The sequence below is a fragment of the Physeter macrocephalus genome, chromosome 16, assembly GCF_002837175.3.
Source record: "Physeter macrocephalus isolate SW-GA chromosome 16, ASM283717v5, whole genome shotgun sequence".
NCBI classification, from domain to species: Eukaryota; Metazoa; Chordata; class Mammalia; order Artiodactyla; family Physeteridae; genus Physeter; species Physeter macrocephalus.
In genome coordinates this window covers 77,700,358-77,720,711 of record NC_041229.1, presented here as the reverse complement: position 1 = coordinate 77,720,711, position 20,354 = coordinate 77,700,358, and the positions used below count along the sequence as shown (strand labels likewise).

The window sequence follows — 20,354 nt, the reverse complement described above, 5'->3', positions numbered from 1 at the left end:
AAGTAGGCATAGAGGGAACTTTCCTCAACATAATAAAGGCCATATATGACAAACCCACAGCCAACATCGTCCTCAATGGTGAAAAACTGAAACCATTTCCACTAAGATCAGGAACAAGACAAGGTTGCCCACTCTCACCACTCTTATTCAGATATAATTATTGATCTACACGTTACCTAAAAGCAAAGCCCTGATTGCCCCTCAGGTGCTATACCAGCTGCAACTTCTAGATAAATGAGAGTGACCAGCTATGAATAATTGTTCCATTTTGCTCTGATTTCTGGCTTGGGGCATGCAAATATGCTGCTCTTTCTGAAGGCTTACATAAGACCAGAATGAAATATTCAACATAAAAAAGTGCCTGAGAATGTCACCTTTAAAAGGAATTATTATCATGGCCTGTCCAAATTATTTTGTATTCTTTTAACAGTCCAAACAGAATTTTATACTTTTGTGATAGTAAAATGATGTCTTTGATGTCTTCTTATTATAAGCCTAAATCCTAATTTCACTGCTATTAAATCCAAACTTTCCTTTTTAGTGATGCACTTTGTGCTAACATTCTAAAATCAGGTGGCTAGATGTCACATAATACTGGTTTTACTCTTTGAATGAGGCATGAGAAAAACTTTCAGAATTTCAGAACTTGTATATTTGCATATTAAAGTCTGCAAAGCGCATTGAAAGAGTTCACACTAGGAGCGCAAAGCTTGTTTTTTATTTGAATATATGCCTTTGAGAGGAAAAATTATATATTCAAACCTCAAGCTCTCCACACTTTCAAATCTTGAAGTAGCACCTTAGGAGAGGCAATCAAGTGAACAGGATAGTTCAGTGGATTAAAAGTCAAGTTAACTGAACTGTTCTTGGGTTTAATTTGAACTCTGAACGTCAACAACTAATTTAATTTCCCTAGGTTTTCATTTCCTCTTTTAAGGAAAAAATGGAGGAGTTCATTTTAGAGACTAAGATATATTCTATTTAATCGTCATTCTGCTTCACAAATAACTCTAATTATAGTTATAAATGCATAATTCTAAAATTATGTGAAATAAACAAAATAGAGTAAAATCATAGAGCAGGAGCTGTCCGCCTTTATAATTATACTAGATTTTAAAAATTCTTCTATGTTCACACACCATTTTTTCCCTAATCTTCTTCCATTTTCCTATGCTAATAAAGAAGAGTTGGCGTCCTTGAAATTGAGGTTAAGGTCAAATAATTACCAGAATAATGCATATCACCGTATGACTGTGCTGACAATCAGAGGGACAGAAGGAACTATGAAATAAGGGAGGCATGAAGTCGCTGAAATTATGTGAAATTTGACACAGTTCTACATAGTCTTTTCAACAACGTAGAAAATTATCCCTAACTTAAAACAGAAGAATTTGAGGCATACTAACATGTGAGATCCCCGTGATCAGGGTCTCTTTAAGTTCACTTTTGTGTCTCTAAAATTAAAAGAGCACCTTTGTAGATACTCCACAAATATGCGTTTAATAAATTAATTTTTCATAAATTTTTTCAATGTCACGGAAGTGTTTTTTCCTATCCCATAAAAATAAACTGGTTGTACCTTAATCTGAAACATATTTTATGAATTGTGCTTTGATATTCCTTTTGCATTCTTCACTTGCTACACTGATTACCCAATGATTCTTTCCAATTTCAAATAGGATGAGAAAACTGTCAGACCTATCCTTGTTCCTAGCTTCCACATTCTTGTCCTCTGCATGGGTGAACCTTTTCAGTTTTCATAAGTTGTTTCATCCCATTTCACTTTTCCAAAGACAAGTCGTTTTATCAAAAGATGATTAATCAGCTCCAATCCATATACAGGGCATATGTTCAAGCCATCTTTTCAACTAGTCTGCATGAATGCCGTACCTTAGTTTTAATTACTTGATTCTTATCTTCTTCCTAAGCCCTATAAATCACACCTTTTCATCATTCCTTATCTCATGACCCAGTTGCCAACTGTAGCCTTTCTGTATTGGTTACTGATTATAGATTCTTGCCCTAGTAGGCTTACTGCTGTCTCAAAGCCCTCCTGTAGTTGTATTTCTTATTATCTTTTGCCAGGACTCATTTTTGAGATCGAAGTTCTGCCCTTGCAATAAAAATTAGACTGTAATGTATCCTCTGGTCCCATGCCTTATTAAACAGAGGATACTCCTTTCAGAAACTATCACTGAGTTACAACCAAGACTCTTTACCCCTCAAACAAGAGGTATCATTTCAATTCTGAGTTCTTTACCACCTTCCATTTTATGCTATAAAGCATGCCCTACCAATTTAAGTGTAGAACCACAATGTCTCTCAGTGTTTCAAAGCTTTCCTACAAAACACTTACTTTCCATATTTTTAATTCTTTATCTAACTCACTCTGTTAATCTTTGTGTTTTAAAATCTGCTCTATCCCATTTTTCAATGCAAAAAACAAATCTACACACCCCACATAAAGCCCTCATTCTGTAACCCTCAGCCACATCTTCACTCTTATTTTTAACCTTTCTCCCTCTCATATTACTTTCCAGCCACGCTCTTCCCTCTTTCTGGACTACTCTTCCTATCTTTCTTCATTTGGCAAATTTACACAGTCTTCATATTTTTTAGGAATCTCATCTGTGTCAAGTGGTTCCCTTAGCATAATTCTTTTTTTTTTTTTTTATTTTTTTTTTTATATTGCTGTACGCCGGCTTCTCACTGCTGTGGCCTCTCCCGTTGCGGAGCACAGGCTCCGGACGCGCAGGCTCAGCGGCCCCATGGCTCACGGGCCCAGCCGCTCCGCGGCACGTGGGATCTTCCCGGACCGGGGCACGAACCCGCTTCAAATTCTTTCCCCATTTAGGTTATTACACAGTATTGAGCAGAGTTCCCTGTGCTATACAGTAGGGTCCTTGTATATATTTTAAATATAGTAGTGTGTATGTGTCAATCCCAAACTCCCAATCTATCCCTCCCCCCAATCCCAGTAAGGTAACCATAAGTTTGTTCTCTAAGTCCGTTAATCTGTTTCTGTTTTGTAAATAAGTTCATTAGTATCATTTTTTTTTTAGGATTCCCCATATAATCTAAAGAATAGTCAAGAGGATCAGGATTTGAATTCTAGTTCTGCTACTGAGATGATGGGCCTCAGTTTCATTACATGTGAAATGTGATGAGGTTAAGGTATTAGTATTTTTTAAAACTACATAGGTGATTCTTTATATTTGTTTTAATTTTTATTGGAGTATAGTTGATTGAAAATGTTGTGTTAGTTGCTACTGTACAGCAAAGTGAATCAGTTATATATATATATATATATATATATATATATATATTCTTTTTTAGATTGTTTTCCAATATAGGTCATTATAGAGTATTGAGTAGAGTTCCCAGTGCTGTACAGTAGGTCCTTATTAGTTATCTATTTTATATATAGTAGTGTGTATATGTCAATCCCATTTTCCCAATTTATCCCACCCCCCTCCCTTCCCCTGTGGTAACTATAAGTTTGTTTTCTACATCTGTGACTCTATTTCTGTTTTGTAACACGTCAGACTCAACTCGAGGTGCACTTAAGAATCACCTTATTTACAAAACATAGATAATTCTTAAGTGCACCTAGAGTTGAATCTGACGTGTTGCCCTGCCTGTCTTTTTTGTCTCTGATGTTTACTTTACACATTCAGAGTGAGGTTTCTACAATGGAAATTTGACTTTGTCATTGTCTCCTTTTTTCAATCAGGTCCCTTTGCTCTCAGAATGAATCATGGCATGTAACATATTTAGTTATTTGGCCTCTGCTTAACTCTCCATATCAAGTACATTTTTATTTGCTTTATAAAATTATTTGTCTTATATTCATATATATATATTTTTTATATACTTAAATATATTTATATTTAAATTATATTTTTTCAAAGAAGGTCTGATTATCACAAGTTGTTTTAATACAGTATAGTTCCATACATTCTGACTTGAATTGTGGTCAATTATAACCTACAAAATTTGCCTGATACTGTAACATTTATTCTCAGCCAGTTGTTTAGAATGTTATGGTTGCATTGCTTTCTCTGAAGCCTACTATTCATTACATCCATGTTCCTTCAAAATAATATTATCCAGATATGTGACTGATTTTCTCATTTGCCAGATTGTTATTTTACTTGTATTCCAGGATATTAGGAAACATGTCTAATTTCATACCATCTACAAATGTAATAAGCAGAGTTGCTTTTACAAATGTTTAAAAACTATTTAAATATTCAATAGAAAACACCTTAGTAAGAACAACACATTTATTTAGAATTTCACTTATCAATACTGAACATTATTCATTACTCAATTTGATATATACCTTAATGAAATAAAATAGTTACAATCCTGATTTTTTTTCTGCAGGTTTTGATTTTGATATTTCTTTTTTGGCCAAGATTTGGATTTTTTATGCCTTTGTTTGATATTTAATGCAAAATAACTCTTTTCCTTCTATTTACATTACTTCTTAATAATTTTTCACATACTTATGCTTTCTATTTGCTTCGATTTGACTGAAATGCAAGAGAGATTTCTGTTCAGCCATTATATTCTAATGACAGTCATAGGCAAGGAAGTGCTTCAGGTACATGTCACTTTGCTCAGAACCATAATCATGCAGCCCTTAAGGAATTAGGCTCAAACAGGATATACTGACATTCTATTAACTCACAATTGGGCAAGATGCTGATATTTCTACTACGTATTCACTCACCCATTCACTGATTCAAAAACATTGTTTATCTATTACTAGCCAACAACAAGGCTGAGTTCTGGAGGCAAAAGAAATATGATTCTTGCCATCATACACCTATGTTATGATGGACAATAGAGGTGAGTAAACAATTACAACACAGTGGAATAAATCCTCCAGGGGGGGAATTCAGGATAGGAAAGGAGCACAGAGAAGTTTCACTAGATGGGACATCAGGAAAGGGTTTTTGAGTGAAATGGTAGACGTGAACAGATAAGAGGTAATTAGCCAGGGAAAATTAAAGTGCAGGGGCTGGATGAAAATACAGAACATTCCAGGGAGAGATATTAGCAAATGAAAAAGCTAGGAAGATCTTGGAAGATTTGGGGGAAGACTTGGGGAAGTAACATTAGTACCAAATGACCAGAGAGTATATACGTTCAAGAATGGAAGGTAGTGACAAAAGATAGGGTTGGAATAAAATCCTTGAAGGACTTGTAAACCTTGTTTAGGATAGAGATAAATATGATCTAAATCAGTATTGAAATATGGTAACTGCCACTATACTATGCCATTATTTTCCAGGCAAATGTCCTATACTGCAGTCAAGATATTTTTTAAAGAAATATTTCTTTGTTTGCAATTCTGAGAAAAGGAATACTATTTATTTAGAGCTGTGACCATATCCTCTAAAATTATGTTAAACAGTGGCCATAATGGTAAGCATGTGTATTTGCTTATGTACTGTTTAGTGTTTTGACAAAACTCTACCAGGTTAGGGAAGTGTTCCTCTATTCTTAATTTGCTAAGAATTTGTATCATTAAAAGGTATTGAAATGTATCAATTATTTTTCCTCATGTGACTTTCATACTTAGAAGTTGAAACAGCTTAGACTTTCTCTGTTAAATGCTATTTGATTATAGAACATTAATTACACATTTTGAGTAAATTTAGCAGATTCTGTTAAGATGCTATATCTACATTTAGAAGAAAAATGGGTCTTCAGTTTTTCTTTCTTTAGTTCTCTTTATTAAGTTTGTCTGCCATGTTAAACTAGCTTCATAATGTAAACTGATTAACTTCTGGCCTTTTTCTATTTTCTAGAGGGGCTTATATAATATAAAAATTAACCACTCTTGGAAAGTATGGTAGAATTCATGTGTAGTGTGTAAAGACTGAGTTATTTGTGTGTAAAGACATCTGAGCTGTACTTCATGTTTGTGTTGTTGTTTGATGTTTGTGTTTGTTTATGATTTCTCTTAATATATGTTAAAAGATCATTTAACATATTTTGTAGTACCCAAATAGAGGATTAAAAAATATCTATCCTCTTGTCAATAAATTTAATTATACTTTCACAATATATATATGAATAGTATGAATTGTTAGTCTCCTAAATTATGCAAATTAGGATTCTAAGGCAATTTTTTAATCTTAGATAACAACAAAGTTGATTTTGAAGTTTGAAATAATCTCATGAAAAACTGCAGTCAAAATCTCAAAAATAAAGTGATAGCCATCCTCAATTTATTAACTATTTCATTTAAATGTACATAAAACAGTTTCTATTTAGGTTTAAAGCACTAAAAATTGTGGTATTTATATTGTTCCTCAATGTAGAAGTAGAACTAGTGAGGAAAGACATTTACAGGGAGGAATCTGTTTTAGTACACTAAAAATACTCAATTTACTGGCATTTAAAAATTTTCAATAGTGGAATATATTCCTTGCCTCTAGAAGTGGTTAGGCTGCATTGGCATCTGATATACACTGAGACACCTCAAGTCTAGGTAGATGCCTCAGGTCTGGACTGCAAGAAAACCAAATACTCTTTCAGTGTTAGAATGTAACACCCCATTAAGCATCTCTAACAACCTATTCAGCTAATAAAATCAGTCCCTCTCTTATAATTGTGTTAGTCAAACTTGAAATAACCTGAGCATTGATTTATTACCTAAACCAGGGTACCGTTTGGAGTTTTTGTTTGTTTGTTTATTTTTTGCTATTCCTAGATCTTTTTTTTTTCTTCCAGTTTTATTCAGATATAATTGGCACACTGTGCTGTATAAGTTTAAGGTGTAGAGCATAATAATTTGACTTACATACTTGATGAAACGATTACCGCAATAAGTTTAGTGAACATCCATCATCTCATATAGATACAAAAAAAAAGAAAAAAATATTTTTCCTTGTGATGAGAACTCTCTTAATAACTTTCCTATATAAAATACAGCAGTGTTAATTATATTATTCATGTTGTACATTACATCTCAGTGTACAGATTTTAAAATAAGACAAAATGAAACTAAAAAATTATTCTATAAATTATGCTTTAAACTTGCGTTTTAAATACATAAAAGTAAGTAGATTCTATTTTTTAAAATTTCTAGTACACTGTCATAACTAGCAATTAGTATCAGAAGAGTTAGCACATCTGAGTCATTGTAATGAGATTGACATGTTACTCTATACAACAGGGAATTAGATTCATAAATGTTCCCAAAACCCCAGCCATTTAGATTTTATATAATTTTGTGAATATTTTAAAAAACCGTCTCACAGGATATACATTTAGAAGTCAGACATTTCATGAGATAGTGAGTTTTCTCCTTTCTATATTTACCCATAGTTTTTTTCTAGTTCATAGCATGGGGACCCCTTCTTACTTCTCCATTCTAAACAGCAGTAATTTTGTTTATATGTATTATATGGAATCTTCCAAAAAATGTAGCAAAAACTACCATAAACAGCAACATGAACATTTAGGTGTCTTTAGCTAAAATTGTGAGCATTTAGAGTCATAACTGTCTCATTCAAAGTTATCTACTTCAGCAATATTTGAATTTGGCTACCCAGAAATATTGCAGTTCACGTTGGCTGCATCTGGGCTCATGGCCATTTTCAAATGAAATGTTAAGAAGCCCTCCATTTTCTTTGGAAGATTCCAAATAGCACTGGGATGGTGCACAAAGTCTGGGACATCTCCTACCAGAGCATGGCCACATAGATGTAGTCATGCTAATTTGAGAATAAAACAAAGGTGCATTTATATTTTTAGGACCCATGATCTATATACAGTGGTTCTCCTATATAAATACCAGTTGGCTTGTTAAAGTAGCTAGAATAAGTCAATGTATTCCTTTCATTAATTCATTCCTCATATTTTAAATAAATCAAAATTTCTGATTCTTCCTAAAGTATTAATTTTCTTGTATACAAATTTAAATGATCTACATGATCATCTTGCTTTGTCATTAAAAATATGTACATTCAAAAATAAATAAGTCAACTCTCCCCTTAATACTTTTTGACACAATTTTTCCAAAAGTCATGATTGTCCACTTTTATAATATTTACTGTAATGTCCTATCTTCCTGGAACAGGGACAGACAGGTAATAAAGATTCCCTCTTTCAGTCCAAACAAAGAAATACCAACATATTGGGTAACCCTAAGTGAGGATATATCTCCTTAAGTTTCACTGCTAAATAGTCTTCTGCATTGATCTTTACCAGAAATCTGTGAGTAAGAGCTAAACTGTTAAATGACACAGCCATTCAAAAGAATGATGGACCATCTATTTTTATGACTGAAAGTGATAATCATTCAAACTAGCAAACTAGCATATTGCCAATAACTGTTTTGTATAATCATAGGTAACACCGAAATGAGGGCTTTGTCCCAGCGTTTATCCATATTATTTTGTTTTATTGGCTATGGAAAGTGAGGGACTATCTCCACCACCTCTCCCCATATACACTTTTCATAATAGCTTTTGCACAAAGAAATATTCTCCAAATTGATTTTTAACATTAGTAAAAACATAGCTATCAGTTTGGTAAATATCATATGAAAACCAAATGTTAATTCCCCTGGGCATACTTCTCCCCTTTCTTACATCTAAAGGGGTGATCTTGTCTAAAGCACTGGTTGTGGTTATCACTTCATGACCTTTAAAATAAAACAGATTGCCTTAAATGGTCTGTTATCTGCTATATGCCAGAATCCCCCACAATTCTGGCATTCAACTCGGATCCTTTCTCTTCTAGTAAGGAGAACATACAATGAGTATTGTGGTAAGGAGGGGTGAGGAGGTAGAAATGGTAATATTGTAGTTCTTTTGTTATGTATCATCCTTAATTCTCTCTGTCATAACTCTTTTTCTATTATTTTTATTATTATTTTTTTTTTTGCGGCCTCTCACTGCTGTGGCCTCTCCCGTTGCGGAGCACAGGCTCCGGACGCGCAGGCCCAGCGGCCATGGCTCACGGGCCCAGCCGCTCCGCGGCATGCGGGATCCTCCCGGACCGGGGCACGAACCCGTGTTCCCTGCATCGGCAGGCGGATTCTCAACCACTGCGCCACCAGGGAAGCCCTCTATTACTTTTAAACCTGATCATGTTATCATGTTATCCCTGGCTTCCTGGGGGCCTCTCTCTCTTTCCAGTATGCATTATTGGGAAGGGCACATCATTGACATATTTATTTGGCATGTTTATATGATTAAACTCAATTAATTAACCATTGATGCACCATCTATTCTCTGAAATATAGACCTACTCTATTTCTCAAAAATGTGTATGATTACAAATAACAGAAACTCCTATTATGGTGATTTAAATAAGCATTTTTTAACATAAATAGAAGCCTAAATATAGTTATGCCATAGATGGTGAAGTTGCTTAATGATGATTTTAGAATTTCAGGGTATATTTATCTTTATGCTCATCTTTGATTAAACTACAGGTTTTCATTGTTATGCCTGTCACTTGATAATCAGAGGTCACAAGATATCTGTAAGATATGACATAGGCAGGATATGAACACAGATTTGCGTTGCTCTTAATATTATGGTCTTATAAGTGTGATTATGTATATGTTCTTAGGTTTAATTTCAGTTTTATATCTTCATCTATGTATTGCCTATTCATATTTTTGGTGTGTGTGTGTGTGTGTGTGTGTGTGTGTGTGTGTGTGTATGTGTGTGTGTGTAGTTTTTGAGTGCATGAAGGAAATATACCAGTCCATTTTCTTTTAAAGAAGTGACCTTAAAGCAAACTAAGTGAGAAATACAACCACACAAGTAGCGAAATATTATATTTCTTCTAACACAGGTTGCTTATTTTAAATTTTTAAGTTAAAGCAAGGTAGTAAATATGGTATTCATAATTAAAAGGTAGATTTTATTTATTTAAGGATAAAGCTCCATTTCTGGTAGTTCTTGTTACATGAAATGTTGACTCTTTTGCATTAAGCTATCACGGTAAGTGGTATTTGCAAAAAAGTATTTGTAATAATTTGTAATAAAAGTTTTTTTTTTTCATTTTAATGTCACAGACTAGAGTGAAACTAACTTCTAGAATATACCTTAATGAAATCTAACAAATTTTAGATCACTTCCGAAGTGATGCCAAGATATTTTTTAAAAAGGTCTCTTTATTAGTAGTACCCACTCTGTACTACTAAACACGAAAAGAATCTGTGATTTGAATACATACGTATTTTATTTAAATAGAGCACATGCATTTTAATACAAAAATCTTGGGTTCAGTTCATTATATAATTTCAGTATTGTCTTAGAAACACACTTCGAGAAATGAACTTAGAATATCAGAACTAAATAACTATAATGTAAAATTTTACACATGTAGGGCAAGTGTCTTCTAATGACCACTGGTTGAAATTTAGAATGTAGATCTGTGCTTAATTACTCAACTGTATGCATTTATTCAGTACATTATTATGCCATTCAAGTGTTTGATTGGATTTAGATTTGTAGTATTATAAGTCAATATATTAAATTGTTTTAAGCATCTTTGTACAAACAGATTTTAAAGAGGGAAGTTTCATCCTCACATATTTTTGTAGTAAGAAATCTCTAAAGGGGGTTTTAGAAATTCAATTTGTAAGACTTTCAATAATTTGCATTGCCAAGGGCCATCAAAAGAAATAGTAACATCTGTATTGTAAATATTTTCTAGATGACATTGTCCATCACATTGTCCAAACTATTAAAGAAGGTCCTATATGAGAATTGTTTTTATAGTTCAATGCCATTAAAAAACTATCTTCTTCTTGAAAGACTAATTTGTACCTCCTTGTGATCATTATACTAAGAGATTTTAAGGTGGTTTCCTTATCTTTCCTAGACGTAGGAAGTTCAAAAACATTTAGTATTCAATTACTTCCTCTGTCAAGACTATTTATCTCTTTCTTTTTAAGTCCTCGTGTGGTATCGCTAGATCAAAATATGTATGTATATATATTTATATATATATATAATATTACTATAGTATTTGTAAAACATACATATGTTAAATTTGTATTTCACCTCAAAAGTGTTTAAGAAAAAGGTGGAATATAAAAGAAAACTATTTATTCTAAAAATCACCTTCATGAAAACACCTTAAAAATACTAACCTGTCATTAAGATATTATAAAGATTTAGAGACGTGTTCAACAAACAGAAAATGATAAGGTGAGGCAATTTTCCTTTCATTCCCACAGAGTTGATTTGGATTTGGAGAAGTTTTACTCCCTGTACTTTAACTAAATAGGTGCACATTTTTAAAAGGAGCCTAAGGAGTCATATATGTCCTTATGGACTTTTTTTTTTAATTCTTGTGTTTTTAAATAATGTTTTAAAATATTTTTAATATTTATAAATACTATTTAAGATAAAACAGCAGAAAGATAAAGAGTAAAAACTGGGGAGGCAGGGAGGAGAGATGCAAATATATTGAATGCCTATGTGCTATGCATCGATTATTTCATGTAATCTTAATACTCGGCAAGATGGATATTATTATGCTGTATGTTATATATGTGCACACTAAGAATGAAACAGATAATTTAAAGAAACTGCTACAAAGAGCTATTAAGTGGAAGCTCCAAAACTCTTACAAAAACAAATGATGATTGTTTTTAAAAATGTTAAAAGACGCTCCTGACAAAGGCCCTGGGAGAATAACAGAGGGAAGAGGTAAACGGAATATGTAACAGAAGTCAGCAAGAACAAATTTTAGGTTTATATTTTTTATATCAGGAGACTAAAATATTTTAAATTCCAGGTATATCCTTTTGAAAGTATATCAGAGAAACAGAGAAGACAGTTTGAAAGGCAAGTAAAATGATTTAGGACCTTGGAGGTTTTAAGTGAAACTAAGAATAAAACAACTAAGCATTGTTTTGGAAAAATGTAAACAAACAGATATGAAAATATCAATCCCAAAGCAATATAAAGAGATCTGAATGATTGAGAGATAACTATTTTTTACAAAAATATGAAAGATCAAACACTTTGGAATGCCTGACCAATGCTGGAGAAGATAAGTAAAAAATAGATGGAATCTTCCACGTGCAGAATTTCATGAAACTTCTTAAAACACAATAAGCAATCTGGTGAAGACATAGAGGAAGATCCTGCTTTTGGTGAGTGTGAGGGAGGAAGCAGCCAATGGATTGCCATATGCAAGAGAAAAATCATTTGAGCACACATTTTCTCTAAACACACACATATAATATGAACTCTGGGACTTTAAACTGAAAAGTCTTATACGTACACTAACTTTTCAGGATGTTATGATTTATGTTTTTCAGGTTAAATATACGGAACAAATTGACTGTAAAAGATCTTGCCTTCAGGGTACCTAATTTTATTAAACAAGTCGAAGTTTAACATAACTAAGACTATCATTATTTATATTTATACAATTTTAGTTTGATATTATTTCTTTTTTGTGTTCTTTTGTTTTTGTTTTTGCGGTACGCTGTCCTCTCACTGTTGTGGTCTCTCCCGTTGCGGAGCACAGGCTCCAGACGCGCAGGCTCAGCAGCCATGGCTCACGGGCCCAGCCGCTCCACGGCATGTGGGATCTTCCCGGACCGGGGCACGAACCCGTGTCCCCTGCAACGGCAGGCGGACTCTCAACCACTGCGCCACCAGGGAAGCCCTGATATTATTTCTAAACAGCAATTTATTATATAATCTTACCTGAAAATTTAATATAATCAGTGAAAAATGCAAAGCATTTTAAAATTTTAAATTATATCCCCAAATGTGTCCCAAAGTTATGCTGGTAAAAACATGAATTGTTGTATCCACAAGGATATTCAGTGAAGTGAAAGAGAATAAACAACTCAGATGTTCATCAGTTGGAGCACTAGTTGACGAGGCTATGGTACCTGGTACAGAATTTTTTAAAAATCAAATACAGATCTTTTTTTCTAGAAGTATTTTCTTAAGAGTTATATAATGGGGGCAATAGGTAGATAAGAATGTGAAACTAAAAAAAGAGTATTTATTTTTACTATAGAAGATACTGCATATTTATATTTATATTTCATGTATGTATATATGTTGTTGTATACATATGCATACGATGAGTGGTCTGATGTTTAGCACATGAGTGATTGTTACAGATGTCAAGCAGAAAAATTGGCATGTCAAATATGCTAATGCTGAAGTTATTCATTTAACTTGCCCTGAATCCCCAAAGTGATAATAATATAAATCTTCTCAGTGAATTCATAATTGTGTGTATTACACTTGAATTTTTAGATGCTTTAGTATTAGAATTAGAATACTTTTGATAAATTAAACAAAGAGAGGTACTAGTGTTAAAATTTGCAGCAAGGATATGGAGGGAAGAAAAAGAACAAGAATTAAAGTATGTTAATGGCCAAGATTTGTAAGCATTTCAATCAAAACTGCCACAAGAAAAAAAGGCTAAAGTAAAAACAAAATTTTAATGCATTTTTATTTTCAGGAATAAAAAGAAGAAAACTCAGATGGCTTCTCTTCCCGAAATAGTTTTGAGATCCATGAATATTTTGAAGGTAAAATGGAGATATTTCTAGTAGTCTATAATAACCTATTAGAAGTATGCAAAAATAATATTATTACTTTTCAAAAAGAAAATAAAACTGAAAATTTTAAAATATTTCATAGATGGATTTATATAACTTGACAGATCATCTGTAGTTAACTTTTGACACCGAATTTTGTATTATAGCTTAAGTTTATCAAACAATCATACTCATTTGCCCTATTAAATGAGGTAAATGTCACCACTTGTGGAGAACTGCTAGAGTACTACCAGTGATCTCGAGTGAAACAATATTTTTATTTATCTATAATTTAGAATTTGGCAGTTAAAAGCCTTCAACCCACTGATTCCTGACCTTGGACAAGCATACATTAACCTTGCTTGAAAAGGGTAATTTATTGGCAGAAATAGTGTCTCTTCCTAATGATGAATATTAATTATACGTGTTTATACTATAATGTGCTTCTCAAAAAGCATTACTTAAGATTCTTTTTCTGGTGTCAGAACGTATAGCAGACACTTTCAGGAGGACTATGATTAGCACTCATGTATTAGTATTTATGTGTTTCCTCCTTGGAAAACTAATGTATAAAGAGTTTTTTGCTACATGATTGAATCAGTAATTTGATCTCATAAATTGAACACACAGATAAAGACAAAGCATGACTACATTTATACATTCATTCATATTTTCATTCATTCATTGTAATTATTGAATAGTCATTCATTCTAATTATTGAATGGTTACAATATACCTGTTTTTTGGCTAGATCTTATGTATAAAGACGTAATGACCAAAACAGATATAGTCTGTTTTGTGGAACTTACTGTCCTGTCGAGGGGGGAAAAAAACCCACAAAATTATATCAACAATTAGATGATTAGAAACTGAAATGAGTTCTATGACGTGGAGGATGAATATAGGATGATGGAAGAAAATGACAGTTTTGACTGATTAGGACTGGAGGGTGGGAACAGATATCACTGAATATGTTCAGTCGTCAGACAGAAGCCAAGTTATGTACAAAATTGAAGAAGAATATTTAGAATGTTTTGAAGTTTAATTTAGATTGAACCCCTCATGCTACTGACCGATGACCTACTATATATAAAACACTGAAATCGTATAGGAAATACAATGTGACATCGGATAGAACCTCTGTCTTTCAGGACCTTATATCAACGGCAATTAGGAATTAATGTTTTTTAGCAGCAGAGAAATATGACTAGAAAAGCCATGTAAGGTAATTTATTTGGCGGGATTCTGGAGTTTGAACGGATGGATATTGTTTTCAATACACTTTAGCTCATCTTTACAGAAAGCAGACTCTCCAAGCTGCTTTGTTATGTCACTCCATAGAAAAGGATCAGGAGGTAGGAGCAAATGAAATGATTATTTTCTTGAGTATTAATTTGGAACTTGGCTTGACCTCAGACAGGTCACTACCTCGCTCCAGGAAAAAAAAAAGCTCCTCCAGGTTATAATCATCCTTAAAATATTATTTATGCTATCAGCATTTATAACAGCATTTCCTAAAATATGCTTCAAAGAACCTGTGCTTCCATGAGATGTTCTTTTGTGGCTAAATTAATTTAGTAATTTCTGCATATTTATCCACTCCTTAGAGGTTCATTTGCATTACTATATCAAAGATTATAAAAACTCCTGCAATAAAGAAATTTGTTTAACTTTCCTAAACCCAGCATCTCCTCCAAGAGGATTATCTTGCTCATTTAATGCCTGTTAATGTCTACTGAAACTAGTGTCCCTTGAAATATGCTAAGAAAGATGATTTTTGACTCTAAAGAATCATTAACTTCCTTTTGCATTTTCAATCAGCCCTCAGATTTTCATGAAAGGAAACTTTTATACCTCCTCCACCAAAGCAAAATGCCCCCACCTACTGTGAACAGAGGATTGAGCCATATTTTCAATAACAGTCACTCTGAGAGACCTCTGCAAAGACATCTAACAGGGAACGGAAGTCCAGACCTGGGAATGGAAGTCCAGACCTGGGAATGTGCAATTTCCTGCTTCTTAGAATGCTGCTCTCTATGGTCACAAATCCAAATCCTCCAGCACTACCAATTATAAACTGTGCTCCATTCAGCTCTATTTGTATTCTGACCTTTGCATTTGAAAGATTTTTAAGGCTCTTCTCTGAGAAATTTTTAAAGCTCTAAGGAAGAGTGAGGCATTTGCAAAGAAAATGAGGCACTGACCCAGAAGCAGACTGTTGAGCGACCCACTTTGTAAGAAAAAAAGAGCATGCTCCCTGTGAAGACTGATTTTCTCAAGGCTGGATTGAGTGGGGTTTGCGTGGAAGGCAGAGGTGGAAAATAAAGAATAAAGGCGCTTAAGGAACAGAAAGAAATTTGCAGAAGATGTCAACAAATTACAAACTGTGTGTGTATGTGAGACAGAGGGAGACAGAACACTCAGACAAATATATATATAGCGAGAGAGAGAGAGACAGATTGATTCTTATTAGCCAAAGTAAAGGGAGACTCTCATATCCTAGTCAGCATTAAACTAGTATAGCCTGAAATATTCAAAAACATAAACAGACACACAGCTACTTGTCAGGGAGAGAATGTGGTTATAACTATTTACCCTTAAAGTCTGGAAAAACTATAATACTTTAATAAATAAAAATGCTTTTGAACTAATATATAATTAATGAAAATCACTTTTAAATAAACTTCCATTTAGCAATTATCACCATTTATATTCTCATGGAGACATTCAGAGAAGCCCTAACTATTGTCTTCTCTTTTCTGCAATGTATACCAAGACATGTTTATCTCTTTTCCAAAAGATAAACCATACTGAGGAAAAACAAAAGTAGTATCTTCAGAATATATTGCTCAGATCCTCTATGACTGGTAATAATGCTAGTTTTTTTTTTTTAATGTTTCCATTAAAGAAAAGAAACTTGGCTCCCAGAATCCCATATGTGATAAGAGAGTTATGATTGGAGGTCACCACTGACTCATTGCTTGTATTCCAAAAAAGATAATAAAAAGCATCAGAATCACATTCCCCACAGAGTTTAGCTATGGGCAAAATCTTTGGGATTTCGATCCCCACGTTTAAGTGAACTAGTCCAGTCCATGTCTAAGACCATCTACAGAAGTGTAGAATCCCACCTCCAAGACACACAGTGGGGTCTCTTAAAGTACTGTCTGAATATTCCTGCATTGTAATGGGGAGCAAAGGGACAAAGGAACACTTTAATGGATTGGTCCATTTCCACTGAAGAACTGAAACTTCTGCCCCAGTGTGACTAAAAACATCAAAGTAAGTCCTGGCATAGAAAGATAAGTCCTTAAATAGAAATAAAACCCTGGTTAATCATTAGCTTCTAATACATCATAGGAACTGTCAAGCACTAGCAAGTATTAAAATAATCTGGCTGATTTGTCTTTAAGCATGAGAACACCAATTTAACAAAATCACGTGAAACACGGTCAAATGAAAAAAATAAATATATATAGTTTTGTAATCAAAGATCATGATGACCAAACTAAGCAGTGAAAGTTATAACTGATAACTCTTAAATTGCCTTTTGGCATTATATTTTATGAAAAAAACAGCGAAGAAGGGGGTAAAAACTGCATCCTCAAACTAAAGTTAGACCTCTTTAATTATTAACTATACTAAAACCATAGCTTTTGAGTCAATAAATCACACCTCAATGAAACCTGGATGAATCAAGTTTCAGTTAGAAATGCTTTGTCAGTAACAGGGGTAATATGCAATTTTCCCCTGGGTGTCATAAAACTGATTAATTGTTGCTAATTGATTTATTAGTTTCAGAGCCCTGTAGGAAGTTAAGCACTTCATAGCAGAATGATTGCTTTAGGAGCCACTAAGAGATATAGATCAATCCATGAATAGTGATGGATATCTCCCTTAAAACAATGTTCATCCTCTATAGAAAAAAATGTGACAGATAGAAAGACAGAGGAAGGAAGGAAGGAACTAAGGAAGGAAGGGAGGTAGGGGGGAGGGAGGAAGGAAATACACTTTTAAGGGAAACATTAAATTGGCCCCTTTGGCATTTGGAAATATGTATGCTATTTTGGTTTAGACGTTTCATTAAAATGATGGATAAAAAGAAAGAAGAGCCTCTGTAGATGCATCATAATATAAAATCTAATGAATAAATAAGGCCAGCTTATTAAATAAGCTTATTAAATAAGGTCAGCTTATTAAATTAAATAAGGTCAGGTTAGTTTCTAAGCACCTCCGCATACATGCCTGGATCCCACCCACTTACTTCATATTTAAATCCAAGTTTTTACTTTATACTCAAGTAATATATGATGTAAAAACATATACAGATTTCCTAGAGGCCCTTTCTTAAATACACATTTGTTGCCTAGGAGGGTTATTTGTATATGCGTATGTGTGACTACTCATATCAGAGAATATATCAATAATATATCAGAGAATTTTCAGAGCAGAAAGTCTTTTACTAGAGTGAAAATTAGAAAAAATAACATAGTAGTACCTTAACATATCTATTATTATTATCTTTCCCTGGTTTCATTAGCATCAATCTAAGTCCCAATTTCTCAGCATCTCATTAAAGGAGCCCCAATCTGATCCCACCTGTGACAGCATGTTCCTAATGCTATAGTCATATGAACTTAATTTTGCTACCAGAAATGAGAACCGATATTTTGCACAAGTTATTTTCTCTGCCTGAAAGCCAGCTCTGGGTTAGAGTCATGTCTGCATAAAGACATAATAATATCAAAACTAATATAAAATTAGAAATTTCAGGTAATCCCACTCTATTGTCTCTAGGATTGTGTGAGGGGGATAATTTATTTATTTTGGGGAAAAGAAATGCAACATAATTTCCAGAAATGCCTCTTTTCCCCATGAGCACTATTTAAATAAATACATAACAAGGAAAAATACATATGTGGAGAATGACTGTTTGGGGCAGAGCAGGAAAGAAAAAAGAAGAATGCTAAGTATTGGTTGAGACAGGCATTACTCAACAGGCAGAACTGTCTTGGACAGAGGAAAAGGCCTGAACAACAGATGGAGAATCATAATCCTGGATATTGATTGTATCCATTAGTGAATAACAGCAACAAAAAAATTTGCCCACTTTCCTTAATTTTTCCCTAGACCTTTTCCCAATCCTCACCCTGCGCTTTCTCCTTCCAGCCTCTATTAGGTAATGAGTGTGAAGAAGGGCTGACCAAATCCCACTCTGTGTCATTTCATCTTTTAGTTCTGTGTCATTTCCCTTAGGCCTCAGTCATGACTTAGGCAGAGGAAGGGGAAGTAGTGGTGACTGGGAAGACTAATTGAAAGACTACCAATCTCGGTCATCAAATAACTTTTGTATCTACTTCACAGCCTAGAAGCTAAAATATTGGGGTTTGTAGTTGGATCTGTTCTTGCCGTGACTTTGTGACATTTGCTTAAATTCCCTCTCACTTTCAGGTTCTTCATTTGTCAAGTTGTAGTACCTATATTTGATTTTTTGTAAGGATTAAATGTGCTAATTAGTAGAAAGTAGTGCAATATTTGGTAAGTCAAAATGATCAAATGTATTATTAATGTTACTATGACAATTATTATCATCATTATTTTTATTGTTGTTATTATTAGGTCTTCCTATAAGGAAGTAGAGTGCTCACCAGGATTGGAAATCTGGAGGTATATAGTAGGAGAACTTTTAATCATAATCTTCCTTTTCTGAAGACTTAGCATACAACTTAGCTCTGGTCAAGTGTTAACACCTTAACTCTGTCAAGTGTGTGACAATGTTCGTAATGTCCATTACATTTGGAGAAGCTCACAACTACATGAAGATGGCTTGGCACATCATCATTATTAGCATCCTCAGAGTGTCAGCTACACCCACTTCTGGCTGGACTATTAAAACCCATGATTCCATGGTGATGAATAACATTAATACTCATACAGGGGTCTAATATTGAAATTAGAAAGAAACTCCAATCTGTCCATTTGGAATACTCTCTGCCGGAATTTGTAAGGCAGAATGGTTCTGAATGGCCTCATCCTTGCTTGGATTTCCTTTGTTCTTTTCATACTTAGCTAATTAAGTTAGATTGATTAAAAAAAAAAATTAAATGCCTCTAAAAGCTGCACCTTTACAAAGCTTATATGTTGAAAGGCAAATCATGTTTTTCTTTACTTTGATACATAAACATTTAAATTTTGTGATATTTGAGACTTGGTGTGACCTACTGGGAATATTAAAGAACTCACATAGTATTTATTAAGGTGATGGCCAGTGGTGACAGCCCCAAATCATCATCTTTCCTGGTAAAATTTTTTTCTACATCTTTTGTCCCTTGCCCTAGTCTCAAGTGTTAGATAAAATGTAGAAATTAGGGTAGAAAAGTTGGGATAGTATAGATATTTTTATGCTTACAAAAATGCGTATAAAATACTCTCTCTCTGAATTAGGTTTGAAGTAGAAAATTATTTGACTTCAAAGCATGTACCTCATTTAGTCAATGGTATCTTTTCTTTGAGTTTGACACCCTTTCTAGTTCTCAAACTTTTGCACTCCATGAATTGAAGAAACATGGCTATAGAATATGATAGAATGGCTCCAGTTAACCGTAACACACAGTATTTAATCACTATCAATGAACAAAGTGAACGCCATAAAAGAAAGTGATTCCTTTTTTCTTAAAAATGCTGATTCCTCCCTACCTAAGAGAGAGCCTGACACATAGTAGGCACTATTAAATATTTGGTGAACAAATGAATTGACATTTCTGGTACCTATGAGTATAACTTTAACCAT

At 33.6% G+C, this 20,354-nt stretch overlaps 1 protein-coding gene and 1 long non-coding RNA gene across 2 annotated transcripts in view; one reads left to right on the top strand and one right to left on the bottom strand.

Moving 5' to 3' along the window:
• Positions 1-20,354, bottom strand: part of LUZP2 (leucine zipper protein 2) — a 438,414-nt gene that overhangs the window by 382,630 nt on the left and 35,430 nt on the right.
• The window catches only part of LOC102977988 (uncharacterized), a 32,544-nt gene continuing 31,108 nt past the window's right edge, over positions 18,919-20,354 (top strand). Inside the window, exon 1 of the long non-coding RNA XR_447661.2 lies at positions 18,919-19,102. This is a non-coding gene — a long non-coding RNA (uncharacterized lncRNA). The remainder of the gene's footprint in view (positions 19,103-20,354) is intronic.